This window comes from Sander lucioperca, chromosome 11, assembly GCF_008315115.2.
Source record: "Sander lucioperca isolate FBNREF2018 chromosome 11, SLUC_FBN_1.2, whole genome shotgun sequence".
NCBI classification, from domain to species: Eukaryota; Metazoa; Chordata; class Actinopteri; order Perciformes; family Percidae; genus Sander; species Sander lucioperca.
This window is the reverse complement of record NC_050183.1, coordinates 40,239,845-40,257,017: the sequence shown is the minus strand read 5'-3', so window position 1 is coordinate 40,257,017 and position 17,173 is coordinate 40,239,845. Positions and strand designations below refer to the sequence as shown.

The 17,173-nt window shown below is 39.9% G+C and overlaps 1 long non-coding RNA gene across 1 annotated transcript in view; it reads right to left on the bottom strand.

Moving 5' to 3' along the window:
• Nucleotides 1–16,171: 16,171 nt before the first annotated feature.
• LOC116059037 overlaps nt 16,172–17,173 on the bottom strand; it is a 7,818-nt gene continuing 6,816 nt past the window's right edge. Inside the window, exon 3 of the long non-coding RNA XR_004107188.1 lies at nt 16,172–16,340. This is a non-coding gene — a long non-coding RNA (uncharacterized LOC116059037). The remainder of the gene's footprint in view (nt 16,341–17,173) is intronic.

The window sequence follows — 17,173 nt, the reverse complement described above, 5'->3', positions numbered from 1 at the left end:
AAAAATAAATACATATATACAACCTTCAAAACACTGTATTTTACAGAACGTATAGATTTATAATAACAGAAGTCTCTCTGTCACAGACACAGTCTGAACTCAAACTGAGAAACATGTGAGATTTGATATTTCCAAATGCAGGTGTTTAAAGTGTGTTTAGTCATGTCTGATCTGTGACCTATGACACTTTAACATTCTGTTAATTAAGTGTTTTTACAAATAATGTCTGATCATAGATATTGACACACACACAGACACAACAAACACAGAGGAACACACACACGCAGAAACACACACACACACACACACACACACACACACACACACATAGAGAAACACAGACACACACACACACACACACACACACACACACACACACACACACACACACACACACACACACACACACACACAGAAACACACACACAGACACACACACACACACACACACACACACACACACACAGACAGAAACACAAACACACACAGAGAAACATACACACACATAGAGAGACACACACACAGACATACACACAGACAGAAACACACACAGAGACATCACACAGACAGAAACACACACACACACACACACACGAACACATAGAGAAACACACACAGAGACACACACACACACACACACACACACACATATGGACACACACACACACACGCACACACACACATAGATAAACACACACAAGGCAAGGCAAGGCAATTTTATTTATATAGCACATTTCAGCAACAGTGTAATTCAAAGTGCTTGACATAAAACATTAAAACGCAGTTAGAAATGAAAACAAATTTGAAAAACAGATAGAATACAGGAATAAAATTCACAGTGCAGTACAATAAATTAAAAAAAGGCAAGACAAAAAGATAGGTCTTCAGCCTTGATTTAAAAGAGTTGAAAGTTGTTGCGGACCTACTGTTATCTGGAAGTTTGTTCCAGTTATGTGGAGCATAAAAACTGAACGCTGCTTCCGCCTTCTTGGTCCTGATTCTGGGGAGAGAAAGCAGACCTGTCCCAGCTGATCTGAGAGGTCTAGATGGTTCATAGTTTACAAGTAGATCCGAAATGTATTTTGTCCCTAATCTGTTTAGTGATTTATAAAACAGCAGAAGTACTTTGAAATCACTAGCTGCTGTCACGTGGCTGTTAAAATATAGGTCAGAGTCTGTTGTTTTTAACATTGTTGATTGAAGATGAGTGCTGGCTTTTAATCGTTCATCTTTTGCTCCAAAAATAATCACCTCAGTTTTTCCTTCGTTTAATTAAGAAAATTCTTGCACATCCAGTCGTTAGTTTGTTCAATGCACCTAGCCAGTTCTTGTATTGGACTGTAGTCCCCAGGCGACAAGGTGATGTCAATTTGTGTGTCTGCATAACTGTGATAGCTTATGTTGTTGTTTTCCATAATCTTAGTTAGTGGAAGCATGTAGATATTAAACAGAAGAGGCCCCAGGACAGAGCCTTTTCTAATTATCTTTGTTTGAACACTTTTGTGCACAGAGATAGCGCTGTTAAAGAAAACACAGGAATGATCAGAGAGAGCAACATTTGTCACCACAACCTTGGAAAAGTCCAGACCGTCACATGTTGAGTCATTCCATAGTCCACATGAATGTTGAAATCACCAGCAATGCTCACACAGTCAAAGTCAATACAGATCATAGACAGCAGTTCAGTAAAGTTATCAAAGAAAGCTGCACAGTATCTAGATGGTATGTAGATATTTATAAATATAGCTCGAGGGAAGGACCTTAGCTGAAGAGCCACATAGTCAAAAGAAGCAAAATTTGTGTTAATTGAAATACATTAATATTGTATTATATATAATTGTGTACATTGAAATGAGTCTTTGAACAACATGGCGACTCCACCTCCTTTCTTATTCACTCTATTCTAGCTCATAAAACTGAAGTTGGGGGGAGCCGACTCGATAAGAACAGCAGCACTGTAAGTTTGGTCTAACCAGGTTTCAGTTGGAGTGAAATTGGAGATTAACTGTCTAGACCCTTTTCTGTTAGGATGTAGCCCGTCTAATATGAATAGCTGTGGTTTTGACCAAAATGTGTAAAAATTACTAATATAGGCCAGGCCTGTCGCTTTGCAGAAATTCTGAAGCCACTGATGCAGGCTGAATAGTCTTCATTTCCACGCCTGATCGTTGGCAGAGGTTTCTCAACGGTAGAGGTCAGGCACTCAAACTCCTGTTGAAGTTTCATCAATTGTCTTGACATGACGTCACACGTACCAGTGTGGACGATACGGTGTGCACAGAAGGATGACGCTCAAATAACAGTGGGAGAAATTCGATACAGTTTTGGACTTTACCGCCCGAAAAACTGTAAATAATGGCACAATGAAGGTGGACAAACCTGACAATGGAAACCCAGATACACAGGATTTCAAGGGCCTCGCCACCATAATTCCTGATTATCAGCGAGTAACGTGAGAGAAGCGGCTGCAAGTTGGCTAACATACTATGAGAGTTTGTAGTATTAGCATTAGCATTAGCATTAGCATTAGCAGTAGCATTAGCAGTAGCAGATGCAGGCCTGGTGTCACTGCTGGAGAGACCCAGCACCTGTAGAGATGGGGCTGCGATGGAGAGGGGGCCGGATGCGAAGGCCCTGATGCCAGATGCTTGTGATTGCTGAAAGATCGCTGGTCAATGGAGGCTCCGTGGATGGAACTGGCATAAAAGGGAGGAACAGCGGGGGAGGCCCGGAGTGAAAACCTCGTCGTTGTCGTTATGTTGGTGTTGCAAATATCTCCAGGCTTTCCTCGAAATCATGGTCAGTGAGGGCCGTAAACTGGTTAAACAGCTGCGGGGCCCCATCATCTCTGGCCGAGAGATTGAAGAGGGGAAGGAAAACTTTCCTTTGCTCCGTTATCTGTCTTTGTGCTGTACGTATCCCGAAAGGAGTACAGAGGGCTGCCTTCTCCTCGTGTGGATTGTGATTCTCTGCAAGCTCCAGACGGAAAAGCACGGAGTTGAGTTTGGTTTGTCGGTGGAGCAGATCATCCATGATCCAGACATGCAATGGATCGCAGCTCGGCTTTAATGTCAGTAATGGCGGTGGTAGGATGCGGAGGGAACTCCCCATCATCATCGGTGAGTCCATTTAATTCTCCGGTGTTCCAAGAGTTTCTCTCTGTCAGAGTACCTTGCTGACTGTCTGACTGACACTGAATGACTGAACTGGTGGACATGACGGTTCGACTCCGCCCATCCCACTCAAGTCCCCAGGAAGAGCGCCATGTCTTAAAGCCACCATGGGCTTAACCAATACTGCGGAACTGCATCCCATGGCCCAGAAGGACTTTTCCCATAGACTTTGCATGCCGAAAGAAACTTCTATTTTTCAGCGGATACATTTTTTCGGGGTACATCAACTAACCAGCCTGAACACTTACCGTGGATTTCCACAGGATGCAGAACGTCTGTGAACCGGCTCCGCTGCGGAATGGCTGCGTGCTCCGCCGTCCGTCAATACCCACCAGGTCCGGATTTGTTGCGTAACGGCTGCGGCCAGCCAACCACGAGATCTCGCGAATTGACGTATGTTCGCGCGATATAACAGGATGTAGTTTCTATAAACAGAACCACAAAACCAACAACAGTTTGTTTCCATCCAGAGGAGTAGAGGGGAAACAACTCTGTGCTGTGTTTTCAAGGTGTAGTGCAGGGAAATATGACCTGCCATGAGCACGGTGTATTTTATTTTGAAAAGTAACCAGATGTTTTATTTTGTTTCTGTGCTCGACTTCCTGTCCCGCACTATCTGAATTGTGCTGAATTGCTGCGGAGCTCTCCGTTGTCCGTCAAAAATAGAAGCTCTGCGTATCTGCTCCGGAGGGCTGCGGACTGACGGAACTGGGACGGAGTAGGGACGCAGACGTTCAGCAGTCAGTGGAAATACACACATTGACTTTAATGGAAATCTAATGACTCCGTCGACGTTCCGGAGACGTTCCGCAGATGTTCCGCATCCAGTGGAAATTTCTGGTTAAAGGGTCCTTGTTTAGAATGTCACGTTTTTAACATTTTTAACATTCACTAGTAGCCCAATCCAGAGTTATTAAACTAGGTATGATGAACGCGCATAATGAGCAGACCCGCGGGACTGCGCCCGCCTGCTCACATGACTGTTCTCCCGAGGTCCTGTAGCTGTATTAATGGATAAAGCTAATGGCTGTAATTCATCATGTGTTCTACTAATATGCCCATGGTATTTTCTTATGATACATCCGAAGGATGTATATATGCTGTAAAGCCTGTAAAATGGATCTAACGTCATTAGCATTTCCCAAACTGGCGGGGCTATCGGCTAGTAGCTAACATCAGCGGTAGCTAGCATGAATGTGTTAAGAGAACGTTAACTCTATACATAGCTAGCTATATGCCTACATAATGTTACTACAGACATAGTGATTACATAACCTTGGTTCTCTCTTATGATACATCCGAGGGCTGTATGCTGTAAAGCTTGTAACGTGGATGAGAGATGAAGCCATTGATGAGCTCTGTTCACGAAACTGCAGGGTAACCTTAGTAGCTAGCTCTAGCTAGTATCTAGCTAGTAGCACAACATAATAATGAAATCTCCTTGGTTGTCTAAATACATACATCGTTTATTTAGATAGGCATGTAAATGATCAGGAACAACGAAAACACAATGTTTCACGTTAGTGAATATTTTAGAAAATGAAAACGGTGAGTTCATGAGTTCGCCACTTGTAAGAGACATGAGAGAGAAGCTCATGAACGAGCATGTTGCTACCGGTTGCTGCGACAACACAAACTGTTGCGCATGTCCATCGTGACGTCATGGGCCAGTCAACACAGAAGATCCGAGTTCCATGATTGCTTCATGCGCTTTTGAGCACTCTCTTTGGAATGAATGGGGCTTCCCACCGAATGCTGTATCCAGTACTCTTAATACATCCATGCTCCAACTCCCACACTGTAAGCCGCGATGGAGCTTTTACTCTTATTCACACGGAGGACACAGGAGCTGTCAGTGCTGTTGTTCAACTCACACACAGACAAACACACACACAGACACACACACACACACACACACACACACACACACACACACACACACACACACACACACACACACACACAAAGACACACACACACACAGACACACACATACACACACACACAGACACAGGCACACAAACACACACAAGCACACAGACACACAAAAACACACACACACACACAAACACACACAGAGAAACACAAACAGAGAAACACACACAGACACAAACACAAACAAACAAACACAGAGGAACACACACACACACAGAAACACACACACACAGAAAAACACGCAGAGACACAGACAGACACACACAAGCGCACACACACACACACACAGACATAAAAAACAAACACAGAGAAACACACACACACACACATATAGAGAAACACACACACACAGGGACAGAAACACACACACTGACACACAAAGACACACACACAGAAACACACACACACACACACACACAGACACACACAGACATACACACAGATACACACACAGACACACACACACACACACACACACACACACACACACAGAGAAACACTTACACACACACATACACGCCCACACACAGAAACACATACACACACAGATAAGAAACACACACACAGACACACACAAACACACACACATATAGATGAACACAGAGACCAGTAGTATTGATTGAATTAGAAATTGATTTTTATCTTCATCATTTATTCTTTATTCAGATTGGTGAACTGCAGATTGTCAGAGATCAGCTGTGCTTCTCTGGTCTCAGCTCTGAAGTCCAACCCCTCCCATCTGACAGAGCTGGAGCTGAGTGGAAACAAGCTGAAGGATTCAGGAGTGGAGCTGCTTTGTGGTTTTCTGGAGAGTCCAGACTGTAGACTGGAGACTCTGAGGTCAGTTATTCTGACTCTGTTATTATTATTGATCTAATATGTTTAATTAACGACTGAACCTAATTTATTTAAAAACATAATTCACATCTATAGAGTTGTAAATGTTTTTTTACTCCATGTGTTCATGTTTCTTCCAGTAATTTAGTCTGCAGTCTCAGAAGACTTGTGTTTATTAATCCTTACGTTGTCTTCCCATCGGCCATGAACTTGTTGTCCTTCGGGATCCAAATTGAAAATGAACCTTTTGTTGGTGGCAAAACATTTTTTGCCATTTTTCCTTTGCTTTTGATGCTTTCTGTCACATTTGTGTAACGCTTTATGAAAAACAAATCATTGTCCATCTACTTAATTTATATGACATTATAACTAATTCTTTGTTTAAAAAAGCAGAAATTGTAACTAATTTTGACTAATAGTTAAGATCAGAGGATGTTGAGCGGATCATAGACTGGTTTATGTCAAAGTTTAGTCAGAAAACTGTTCTGTCAATTTGCTCAAGTTTTAAATTCCCTTCAGTTCACTTGTTTTCTAGGTTTCTCTCACCACAAATCATAACAAATTTAGTGTCAGTCTGAACAGTTTGAACAAATTTAGTCTGAACTCAAACTGAGACACATGAGAGAGACATCTATATATAAATTATTAAAAGATCTTCAAGAAGTCCAAGGCCTTATCAAAAAGGTTTCAAAACACCTTCAAAACACTGTATTTTACAGAACTTATAGATTTATATTAACTGAAGTCTCTCTGTCAGAGAGAGAGTGAAACATATTTCCAAATGCAGGTGTTTAAAGTTTGTTTAGTCGTGTCTGATCTGTGACCAACGACACTTTAACATGTCTATGATGCTTCCTGTCCAACCCGTTCTCACTGCCAACTCGTAAAATACTGATGCTTGATCAGTGTCTCTCATTATTAGATACTGACGCAAAAATCCCCCGTTAGCATGAGGCGGGTATGGCTGCAGCCTGGAGCGTCCCATGTCAAGCCGTCCCGTCTCATGCCGTCTCGTCTCATGCCGAGGCGTGTCCAACGGTATGTTCAGAGGGTCAAAAATACGAAATCGAATTATTTTCCAGATGGAGATACGGGTAAGTTCATGGGCGTCAGTTTGGTTTGAAATGTGTTGGTGACAGAGACGCAAATTTGGAAGTACATTTCCAGAAGTGCTGGGTACAATGACGCATTAATTTTTTTTTTCTCTTTCGAGCAGGTCATGTTTGAAAGACGCTGTCCTGTAGCTAATGAATAAAAACGTGGTTTAATGTACGTAAACAATGATCAATGATTACCAAATGTCTCTCTCATATTGCTCCTCATAACCACTGAAAACTGTCAAAAAATCCAACCCAAAGTGCAATTATTATGGACGTTATCTGACATCTGACGCGTTTCTGCTTCACATTTTCAGCAGGGCAGCGGAGCGGCTGTAGGTTGACTCCCCACGGTTCTCATGTGCATTATAAGTCATAATGTGAAAAAGCTTAACGTGGTTAAATGTACCTAAACAACGACCAATCATCACCACATTTCTGGTTAGATTTTTTGACAGTTTTCAGTGGTTATGAGCAATATGAGAGAGACATTTGGTAATCATTGATCATTGTTTAGGTACAAGCTTTTTCCTCGCCATAAGCGCCAATGAAGAAGAAAATGTTAATGTGAGAACTTAATCGTTGGATTTCGGTTTAGTTCTTTTGACAGGCTTAAATGTTCATTACACGATATGGCCATGAGAAATTTGGTGATGATTGATCGTTGTTTAGGTACATTAAACCACGTTAAGCTTTTTCACGTTAAGCAGAATGTCCCGACAGGCAGCGTGAGAGAGAGAGAGAGAGAGAGAGAAAGAGAGAGAGAGAGAGAGAGAGAGAGAGAGAGAGAGAGAGAGAGAGAGAGAGAGATTTTTTTTGCATCTGTCGCTCAAGAATTATATGTGTTATGGACTTTTTTTTAACTAAATTGAGCTAGAGGTTTTCAAAAAAAAGTGGTGGGTACAAAATTACTCATGACGAAATCTGGTAGGTACCCACTGTCCCCACACCGAAATCGACGCCTATGGCATGTTTGTTGCAATCAATTGAAAAACGTTTAAACTGTTAAAGTAACAATTTTAGCCATACATATAGTTTGCTGATTTCTGGATGTTATTGTTGTGTCCCTGATGTTAACGTACATTTCTTTCTGTGATTTTCCTTAAGGTACACGCAGTGTCTTTAAAAATAATAAAGTATTAAAGTAGTAAACGCCAGCTTTTATTTTGAAAAGTAGAAGCTCGGTGACGGCACCAAGCGGGACGGCATAAGACAGGATGGCATGAGATGGGACGCTCCAGGCTGCAGCCATACAGTCTTGGTTAGCATCTGTATGAAACGCACCTGGCACCGGGCACCGGGCACTCATTATCTTTTCCTAAACCTAACTGTAAATATGATGCTAAAGGAGACTTTTTGCGTCAATAACAAACGCAAAAGGCACCTGACCAAGCATTGCTTTCTGACGTGATGGGAGTGAGAATGTGTTGTCCTGTCACAAAGAGATGTCATCCTGTTGGGTTCAGGTGTTTGGAATCTCCATTTTCTGAATTTCTACATTCTGAACCTTCTTCATCTCTGAACAGATTGTTAATTTGGATGATTTCAAACAGGATTGTCTTCTAAGGTTACATCATTTATTCTTTATTCAGATTGTGGAACTGCAGTTTGTCAGATATCTGCTGTGCTTCTCTTGTCTCAACTCTGATTAATTAACCAATTGACTTAATTTATGCACAAACATAACTTAATCCATGAAGTTGTAAATGTTGTTTTTGTTCATATTTTCATGTGTCTTGTATTAAGTGTGTCTGCAGTCACAAGAAACTAGTGTTTGTTAAAGAAACTGTAGAAAATGTCCACTGTTAGTTGTTAAAGTAAATGAATGTTTATAATTGTTGGGAAATGGTCACATCTGTATAGAGAAGATCCTCTGAACTAATATTGGTTTTAAATGGATAGTTTACTACCTGAAGTAGAAATATTTCTTTGGTTTCTGTTAATTTCAAAGTGTTTTCAAAAATAATATCTGATCATTGATCCTTCTGAATACACATACAGACACACACAGAAACGCACACACACAGAAACGCACACACACAGACACACACACACACAGACACACAGACACACACACACACACACATACACGCACACACACAGAAACACATACACACACAGATAAGAAACACACACACACAGACACACACACAAACACACACACACACAAACACACACACACACACACACACACACACACACACACAAACCCACACACATATAGATGAACACAGAGACCAGTAGTATTGATTGAATTAGAAATTGATTTTTATCTTCATCATTTATTCTTTATTTAGATTGGTGAACTGCAGTTTGTCAGAGATCAGCTGTGCTTCTCTGGCCTCAGCTCTGAAGTCTAACCCCTCCCATCTCAGAGAGCTGGAGCTGAGTTACAACGAGCTGCAGGATTCAGGAGTGAAGCAGCTGTGTGGTTTTCTGGAGAGTCCACACTGTAGACTGGAGACTCTGAGGTCAGTTCACTGACTCTGTTACTATTAGAGATCTAATATGTTTAATTAACAACTGAAACTAATTTATCTAAAAACATAACTTACATATATAAAGTTGTAAATGTTGTTTTGTTTATATGTTTCTTGTAGTACATTTAGTCTGCAGTCCCAGAATACTTCTAATAGTCATGTTGTCTTCTCATTGCCCATGAAGTTGTTGTCATTCGGGGTCAAAATGAACCTTTTTTTTGTGCTATTTTATTTTTATATTTTTTTATTGCTTTTAAAATAAAATCATGTTGTATATACCTAATATTTGACATTATAACTCCATTTTAGTTCAAAAAGAAGAAATTGTGAATTATTTTGACTAATAGTTAAGATCTGAGGATGTTGAGTGGATCACATACTGGTTTATGTCACAGTTTAGTCAGGATACTGTTTTGAAGCCAGTGTTAATAGTTTGAACACATTTTGTCTGAACTCAAACTCAGTCACATGAGAGAGACAAGAAGGTCTTTCATATAAAACCTTCAAAACACTGTATTTTACAGAACTTATAGATTTATAGTATATGGTCTCTCTGTCACAGACTCTTTAAAACTCACAAGAAGGACCACAGAGAGAGAGTGAAGCATATTTCCAAATGCAGGTGTTTAAAGTGTTTAGTCATGTCTGATCTATGACCAGCAACACTTTAACATGTGTATGATACTTCCTGTCCAACCCGTTCACTCTCCCAACTCGTAAAATACTGACGCTTGGTCACCCCTGATCTTTTCCTAAGCTTAACTGTCCCGTTCTTGTGCCTCATGTCACTTAAATGTATGTCCCGACCCAGAGCTTCAAATAGTGACTCCAAGGGTCCCTGCCAAGCATGTCTAAATATGACTCTCATGGAGACTTTTTGCATCAATAACAAACATCAAAGGCACCTGACGAAGCCTCGCTTTCTGACGTGATGGGAGTGAGAATGTGTTGTCCTGTAACAAAGAGATGTCATTCTGTTGGGTTCAGGTGTTTGGAATCTCCATCTTCTCAACTTCTACATTCTGAACCATCTCTGAACAGATTATTGATTTAGATTATTTCAAACATGAGTATTGTCTTCTAAGGTTACATTATTTACTCTTTATTCAGATTGTGGAACTGCAGTTTGTCAGATATGAGCTGTGCTTCTCTGGTCTCAGCTCTGATTAACTAACAACTGAACCTAATTTATGTACAAACAACTTAATCCATGAAGATGTAAATGTTGTTTTGTTCATATTTTCATGTTTCTTGTATTAGATTTTGTCTGCAATCACAAGAGACTTGTTAATGAAACTGTAGAAAATGTCCACTGTTAGTTGTTAAAGTAAATGAATGTTAATAATTGTTGGTAAATGGTCACATCTGTATATAGAAGATCCTCTGAGCTAACATTGGTTTTAAATGGATAAAGTTTACTTGATGAAGTAGAAATATTTCTTTGGTTTCTGTTAATTTCAAAGTGTTTTCACAAATAATGTCTGATCATTGATACTGATCCTTCATAACACACACACAGACACACACACACACACACACACACAGAGACGCACACACACACACACACACACACACACACACACACACAGAGAGAGAAACACACACACACACATGCAAAGATGAAAACAAAGAGACCAAAGCATCTTTCCAAATACAGCTGTTGAAAGGATCAATATATTATTGATTAGATTAAGAATAGATTTTTTTTGTCTTCATCATTTATTCTTTATTTAGATTGGAGTGCTGCAGTTTGTCAGAGATCAGCTGTGCTTCTCTGGTCTCAGCTCTGAAGTCCAACCCCTCCCATCTGAGAGAGCTTGAGCTGAGTGGAAACAAGCTGAAGGATTCAGGAGTGGAGCTGCTTTGTGGTTTTCTGGAGAGTCCAGACTGTAGACTGGAGTCTCTGAGGTCAGTTATTCTGACTCTGTTATTATTATTGATCTAATATGTTTCATTAACGACTGAACCTAATTTATTTAAAAACATAATTCACATCTAAAGAGTTGTAAATGTTTTTTACTTCATGTGTTCATGTTTCTTCCAGTAATTTAGTCTGCAGTCTCAGAAGACTTGTGTTTATTAATCCTTATGTTGTCTTCCCATCGGCCATGAACTTGTTGTCCTTCGGGATCCAAATTGAAAATGAACCTTTTGTTGGTGGCAAAACATTTTTTTTGCCATTTTTCCTTTGCTTTTGATGTTTTCTGTCACATTTGTGTAATGCTTTATGAAAAACAAATCATTGTCCATCTACTTAATTTATATGACATTATAACTAATTCTTTGTTTAAAAAAGCAGAAATTGTAACTAATTTTGACTAATAGTTAAGATCAGAGGATTTTGGGTCCTGCTTTTGCGTGCTCCCCAGGTCGTTGGGGGCAAATTGCACTGGGAGGCTTGGACCCCGTCATAACTGCTTGCAGTTCTAGTTATTATTGTTATCTTTATTGTTTAAATCCTCAAACACAATGTTAGACAAAAACATAAATATTACGAATATTACGTATTTTTATCTTTCCTATCCGCCGAGTGGTAATTACTACGTCACTTCCGGAGTATTCCCCTGATTTTTTTAAACGTTATTACGGTGCATAACTTACTGGAACAAAACTGAGCTATTGTTGCTGGTGACAAAACCACTGATTAAATATGTACATTGAAGCGATACTGGTGTTAAAGACTAAAGATACCAATAATGTGGCCGGGTTAGCTCAGTTGGTAGAGCAGTCGCACATATATAGAAGTTTGCGCCTCGAAGGCAGCGGCCGCGGTTTCGACTCTGACCTGCAGCCCTTCGCTGCATGTCATTCCCCCCTCTCACTCCCCTTTCATGTCTTCATCTGTCCTGTGTAATTAAACTAAAATGCCGCAACAAATAATCTTTTAAAAAAAAATACCAATAATAGCTAAGCTGTATACAGCTTCTTTCAGCCTAACTGGCAGAAAGAATCGTGATTAAATTACGTGAACATTTCACGAACTGACAGAATAGATTAATCGTTAATATATTTGAATAATTGTTTAAATATTAGTTTTTCAAACACTTTTGCTATACTACTGATGATGGAAATAGGTCTGTAGTTGTTAAGATTAAGTGCAGCGCCACCCTTGTGTATTGGCAGACTTCCACACTGATGGAACCACACAGGTGGATAACGATAAATAAATAAATCCGATAAAGGAAATGCCAGTACATGAGACGCGAGCTTAATAAACTTTATCTCCAGGCTGTCAGGATCAGTACCATTGCCTGACTTTAATTCAGAGATTGCCTGCTGAATATCATTAGGACGTATTATAACAAATGAGAAGGAGATGCTAAGCTCATCTGCCAGACTAGAGTAGGAGAAGTTAGAAAATTGTGAGCTACAAATAGAGGAAAAATGTTGGTTAAAAGCATTGACAACCGCAGAAGGATCACTGATAATATAATTGTTAACTTTGATTTTGGTGGAAATGCTTTGAGAAGAATTGTTGAGTAAAGAATTAACACTTTTCCAAAACTTCTTAGGATTATTGAAGTTATTAGACAGATAATTTTTATAATAATTCAATTTAGCATTTCTTGTTTTAGCTGTACACATATTTCTTAATTGTTTATATACTGCTCAGTCCTTTGACCGGCAGTACTTTTCCCATGCCCTATTTGTTTAAAAAGATCTATTAAGTCAGCATCAATCCATGGTAAATGTCGGCCCTTGAACCTTACTGATATCCAAGGGGCATGTTTTTCAATTACTTTAAGAACTTCAGTGTAGAAAAAAATCCAAGCATCATCAACAAAGGGAACGAGGTGGAGCCTATTCCAATTTACATCTAATAAATCTTGGATGAAAAACTCAGTGTTAAGATGTTTACTCTGCCTTACCCTGATTACCTTGGGTGGTAGACAGGGTAACTGTATAGTAGTTTACTGTATAGTAAACTTGTTGTCCTTCAGGCTCAAAATTGAAATTGATTGTTGTTATTTTTGACAACATTTTTGGTCCTTTTTCCTTTGCTTTTACAGGTATTGGTCACTTTTTTAACGCTTTAAAAAACAATCATGTTCTATATATCTAATTTTTATGACATAACTCATTTTTTGTTTAAAAAGCAGAAATTGTGAATTATTCTGACTAATAGTTCAGATCAGAGGATGTTGAGTGAATCACAGACTGGTTTATGTCAAAGTTTAGTCAGGATACTGTTTTGAAACCATTTAAAAAAAATCAAATGCTTTAAAGTTGAATAAAACACCCAAAGTTCAATTAAAGTAACCATCTATTTTACCTGTGAAGCACATTCATGCATCCATGTTTTTTGAGCAATTTGTTGAAGTTCAGTTCACTTTTTTGTGAAGATCCTCTGAACTAATATTGATTTTAAATGGATAAAGCTTACCTGCTGAAGTAGACATATTTCTTTGGTTTCTGTTAATTAGGGCCCGACAACGTTGAAGGCCCTATTGAAACTGAAGGAATTATTATTAGGGCCAGCACACGAAAGTGCGAGGAACCTATTGTTTTTGTAAGGATTTTTTTTCCGAGTCCTTTGTTGCATTTTTGATGGGGTTAGAATGCACGAAAACTCTAAAAAAGTGGTGGTCGCATCAAGCCTCGTGAAAATTTACTTATTTTAAGGGTTTCAGGAATAGGCTCCAAAAAAGGACTAGCTAGCGCCCCCTACAATATTAATACAATAAAAATGTAGCCCCTGCATTACATTTAACGTAGACTAACAAAACGTGGCACACATATGTAGCATCTTAAGACATACAAAAAAGCTCATTGGAGCCATACATTGGAGTGAAAGTTTGAAATTAGTGCGATTTTGGCCATTTCCACATCTTGTACTTTAACAAACTCCTCCTAGAGATTTCATCCCATTGACTTCAAGTTTAGTCTGCGCCATCTTAAGACATTAAAGATGAAAACTTATTAAAAGAAAAACCTTTCGTTATAGGGCACGGCCGTGGCGGCGTGGCCATTTTGTGCTTTTCACCATTGAAACAGGAAGTGGCTGTAACTTGAGTGTACATTGTCCAATTGGCTCGAAACTTTTCATGATTCATAAGACTCCAACCATGAGGACATCTACAGACCAATATTTACTCAAAGTCATAGCGCCCCATAGTGGCAACAGGAAGTAAGCCCAAAACTATAGGTGCTATATTTTGATGAACTACTCTGACAGATTTCATCGGATCAACTTCAAATTCGGTCTGTGTCATCTTACGACCTTATCAATGAAAACTTATTAAAAGCAAAATATTTCGTCAAACAGTGTGGGTGGGCATAGCGGCCATTTTGAGCATTTATCGACGACTCAGATACGGTTGAAAGTTAAACAAAATAAAGTCTTTACTTGACAAATGTTTAAACAAAGAATGTTGACAAGACTGACATGGAGACAAGATAAGACGAACTGCCACGCCCCCTTTCACAGCTAATGAACTGTATGACTGTATGAGTCTTGTGTGAGGCAAGGCAAGGCAATTTTATTTATATAGCACATTTCAGCACAAGGCAAAGGGAGACAAGGACTATTTATACAAGAGGTAGGGGAGAACAGGTAAAAACAATCAGGGGCTGGGTAGACAATCACAATGGCGAGAAACTCACACAAAGGGAGGAAGTCAGGAACTGAAACAAGAGGGAAAGGTGAAAACAAAATAAAACAGGAAGTGCACAACAAGAAAAAAAACATGAGTGACTAAACTTAACAAACTTGACGAGACATAACATGAACGAAGAAGTTGTTGTAACTTTAGTGTACATTGTCCATTTTGGCCAAAACTTCTCACGAATGACAAGGGTCCAGGCCTGAAGATATTTATAGGCCAAAATTATAGTTGGCAACAGGAAAATCAGCCTTATATGACAAACATCATCCGATTTACCTGAAACTTATAATGTGTGGTTTACATGTGATACTGAGCCGCCCCCTATACTTTAACCACGCCCACTCACTCAGGCCACGCCCCCTTTCAATAACATTTGAACTGTTTAAGGTAGACACTTGTGTGAGGTATCATTGAACTCAGCAGAGAGTTCCTTCTTCATTCTTAATGGTTTGGCCCGCCCCCCTATGCTTAAGCCACGCCCCTTTCATAACTCTTGACCCGTTTATGGTAGAGTATTATGTGAGGTTAGTCTGGCTATCACCTGCTCAATATATTTAAGATTGAACATTGGTCTGGGGAGTCTGCTCTCTATTTTCTCTGCACAAGAGGCGTGACCAACGGGCATGGTTTAAATGACTCTGTACGCAATTGGATGGTCCTTCAACCAGTCAGACCAACGATCCGGGTAACGTAGCAGCGACAGCGCCATCAACCGGTAGATGCGCTTCAGGGGCCGGCTTGTTGAACGTAAACAAGAAGCTGCTTGCCGTTGCTTCTCTATCATCATCGAGTTAAACCCGCCAATAGGGCGCCACGTGGAGTACGTTGAGAGTACGTTGTCCAAATGGCCAAAATTTCTCACAATTTACAACAGTCCAGGCCTGAGGACATTTTTGGTCAAAATAGACTTTTGGTCATAGCGCCCCCCTGCTGGCAACAGGAAATCAGCCTTATATGACAAACATGATCCAATTTACATGAAACTTATAATGTGTGGTCTACATGTGATACTGAGCCCACGTACTCAGGCCACATCTCCTCTCAGAACTGTTGACCCGTTTAAGGTAGAGTCTTATGTGAGGTATCAATGAACTCAGCAGAGACTTCCTTTTTTATTGGTAAAGGTTTGCCCCGACCACTATGCTTTGGCCACGTCCCCTTACACAGCTAATGAACTGTATGATGTAGAGTCTGTTGTGAGGTATCATTGAACTCAACAGGGAGTTCCCACGAGGGCCCGTCCAATGCTGCTTGCAGCTTTAATTTCAAAGTGTTTTCACAAATAATGTCTGATCATAGATATTGATCCTTTAGAACACACAGACAGACAGACAGACAGACAGACACACACACACACACACACACACACACACACACACACACACACACACACACACAGATGACAACAAAGAACCAAAGGATATTTCCAAATGCAACTGTTGTATTTAAAGGATCAATATAGTATTGCTTGGATGAGAAATGGTTTATCTTCATCATTTATTCTTCATTCAGATTGAAGGACTGCAGTTTGTCAGAGATCAGCTGTGCTTCTCTGGTCTCAGCTCTGAAGTCCAACCCCTCCCATCTGAAACAGCTGGACCTCAGTAACAACATACTGCAGGTTTCAGACGTGAAGCTGCTGTGTGATCTAGTGGAGAGTCCAAACTGTCGACTGGAGACTCTGAGGTCAGTAGAGGGTTGGAGTCAGTCCATGCTGGTCTCAGAAGTATTGAACTAAACACAGTTAGTATCAAAGCAAAGATCCAGTATTTCCTCTAAACTTTCAACCTTCTCAGTGAAGCTTTGAGAGGAGAGGAAAGTCAGCTAATCAGATGAGCCAGAAGCTTGTTGTGATCATGTGTTTTAGTTGATTTCAAGACAACTGTTTTTGTTGTTTTCATGTCTGTAGGAAATAAATTTGGATTACAGCTGACAGCATCACATGTACAGAGACAGCAAACTGTCCAACCATCAAATATGATCTCTGTTTGTCCTCTCATTTCAACACTAAAGAACAGATCAGTTCATCATTGTCACAGCTGTGA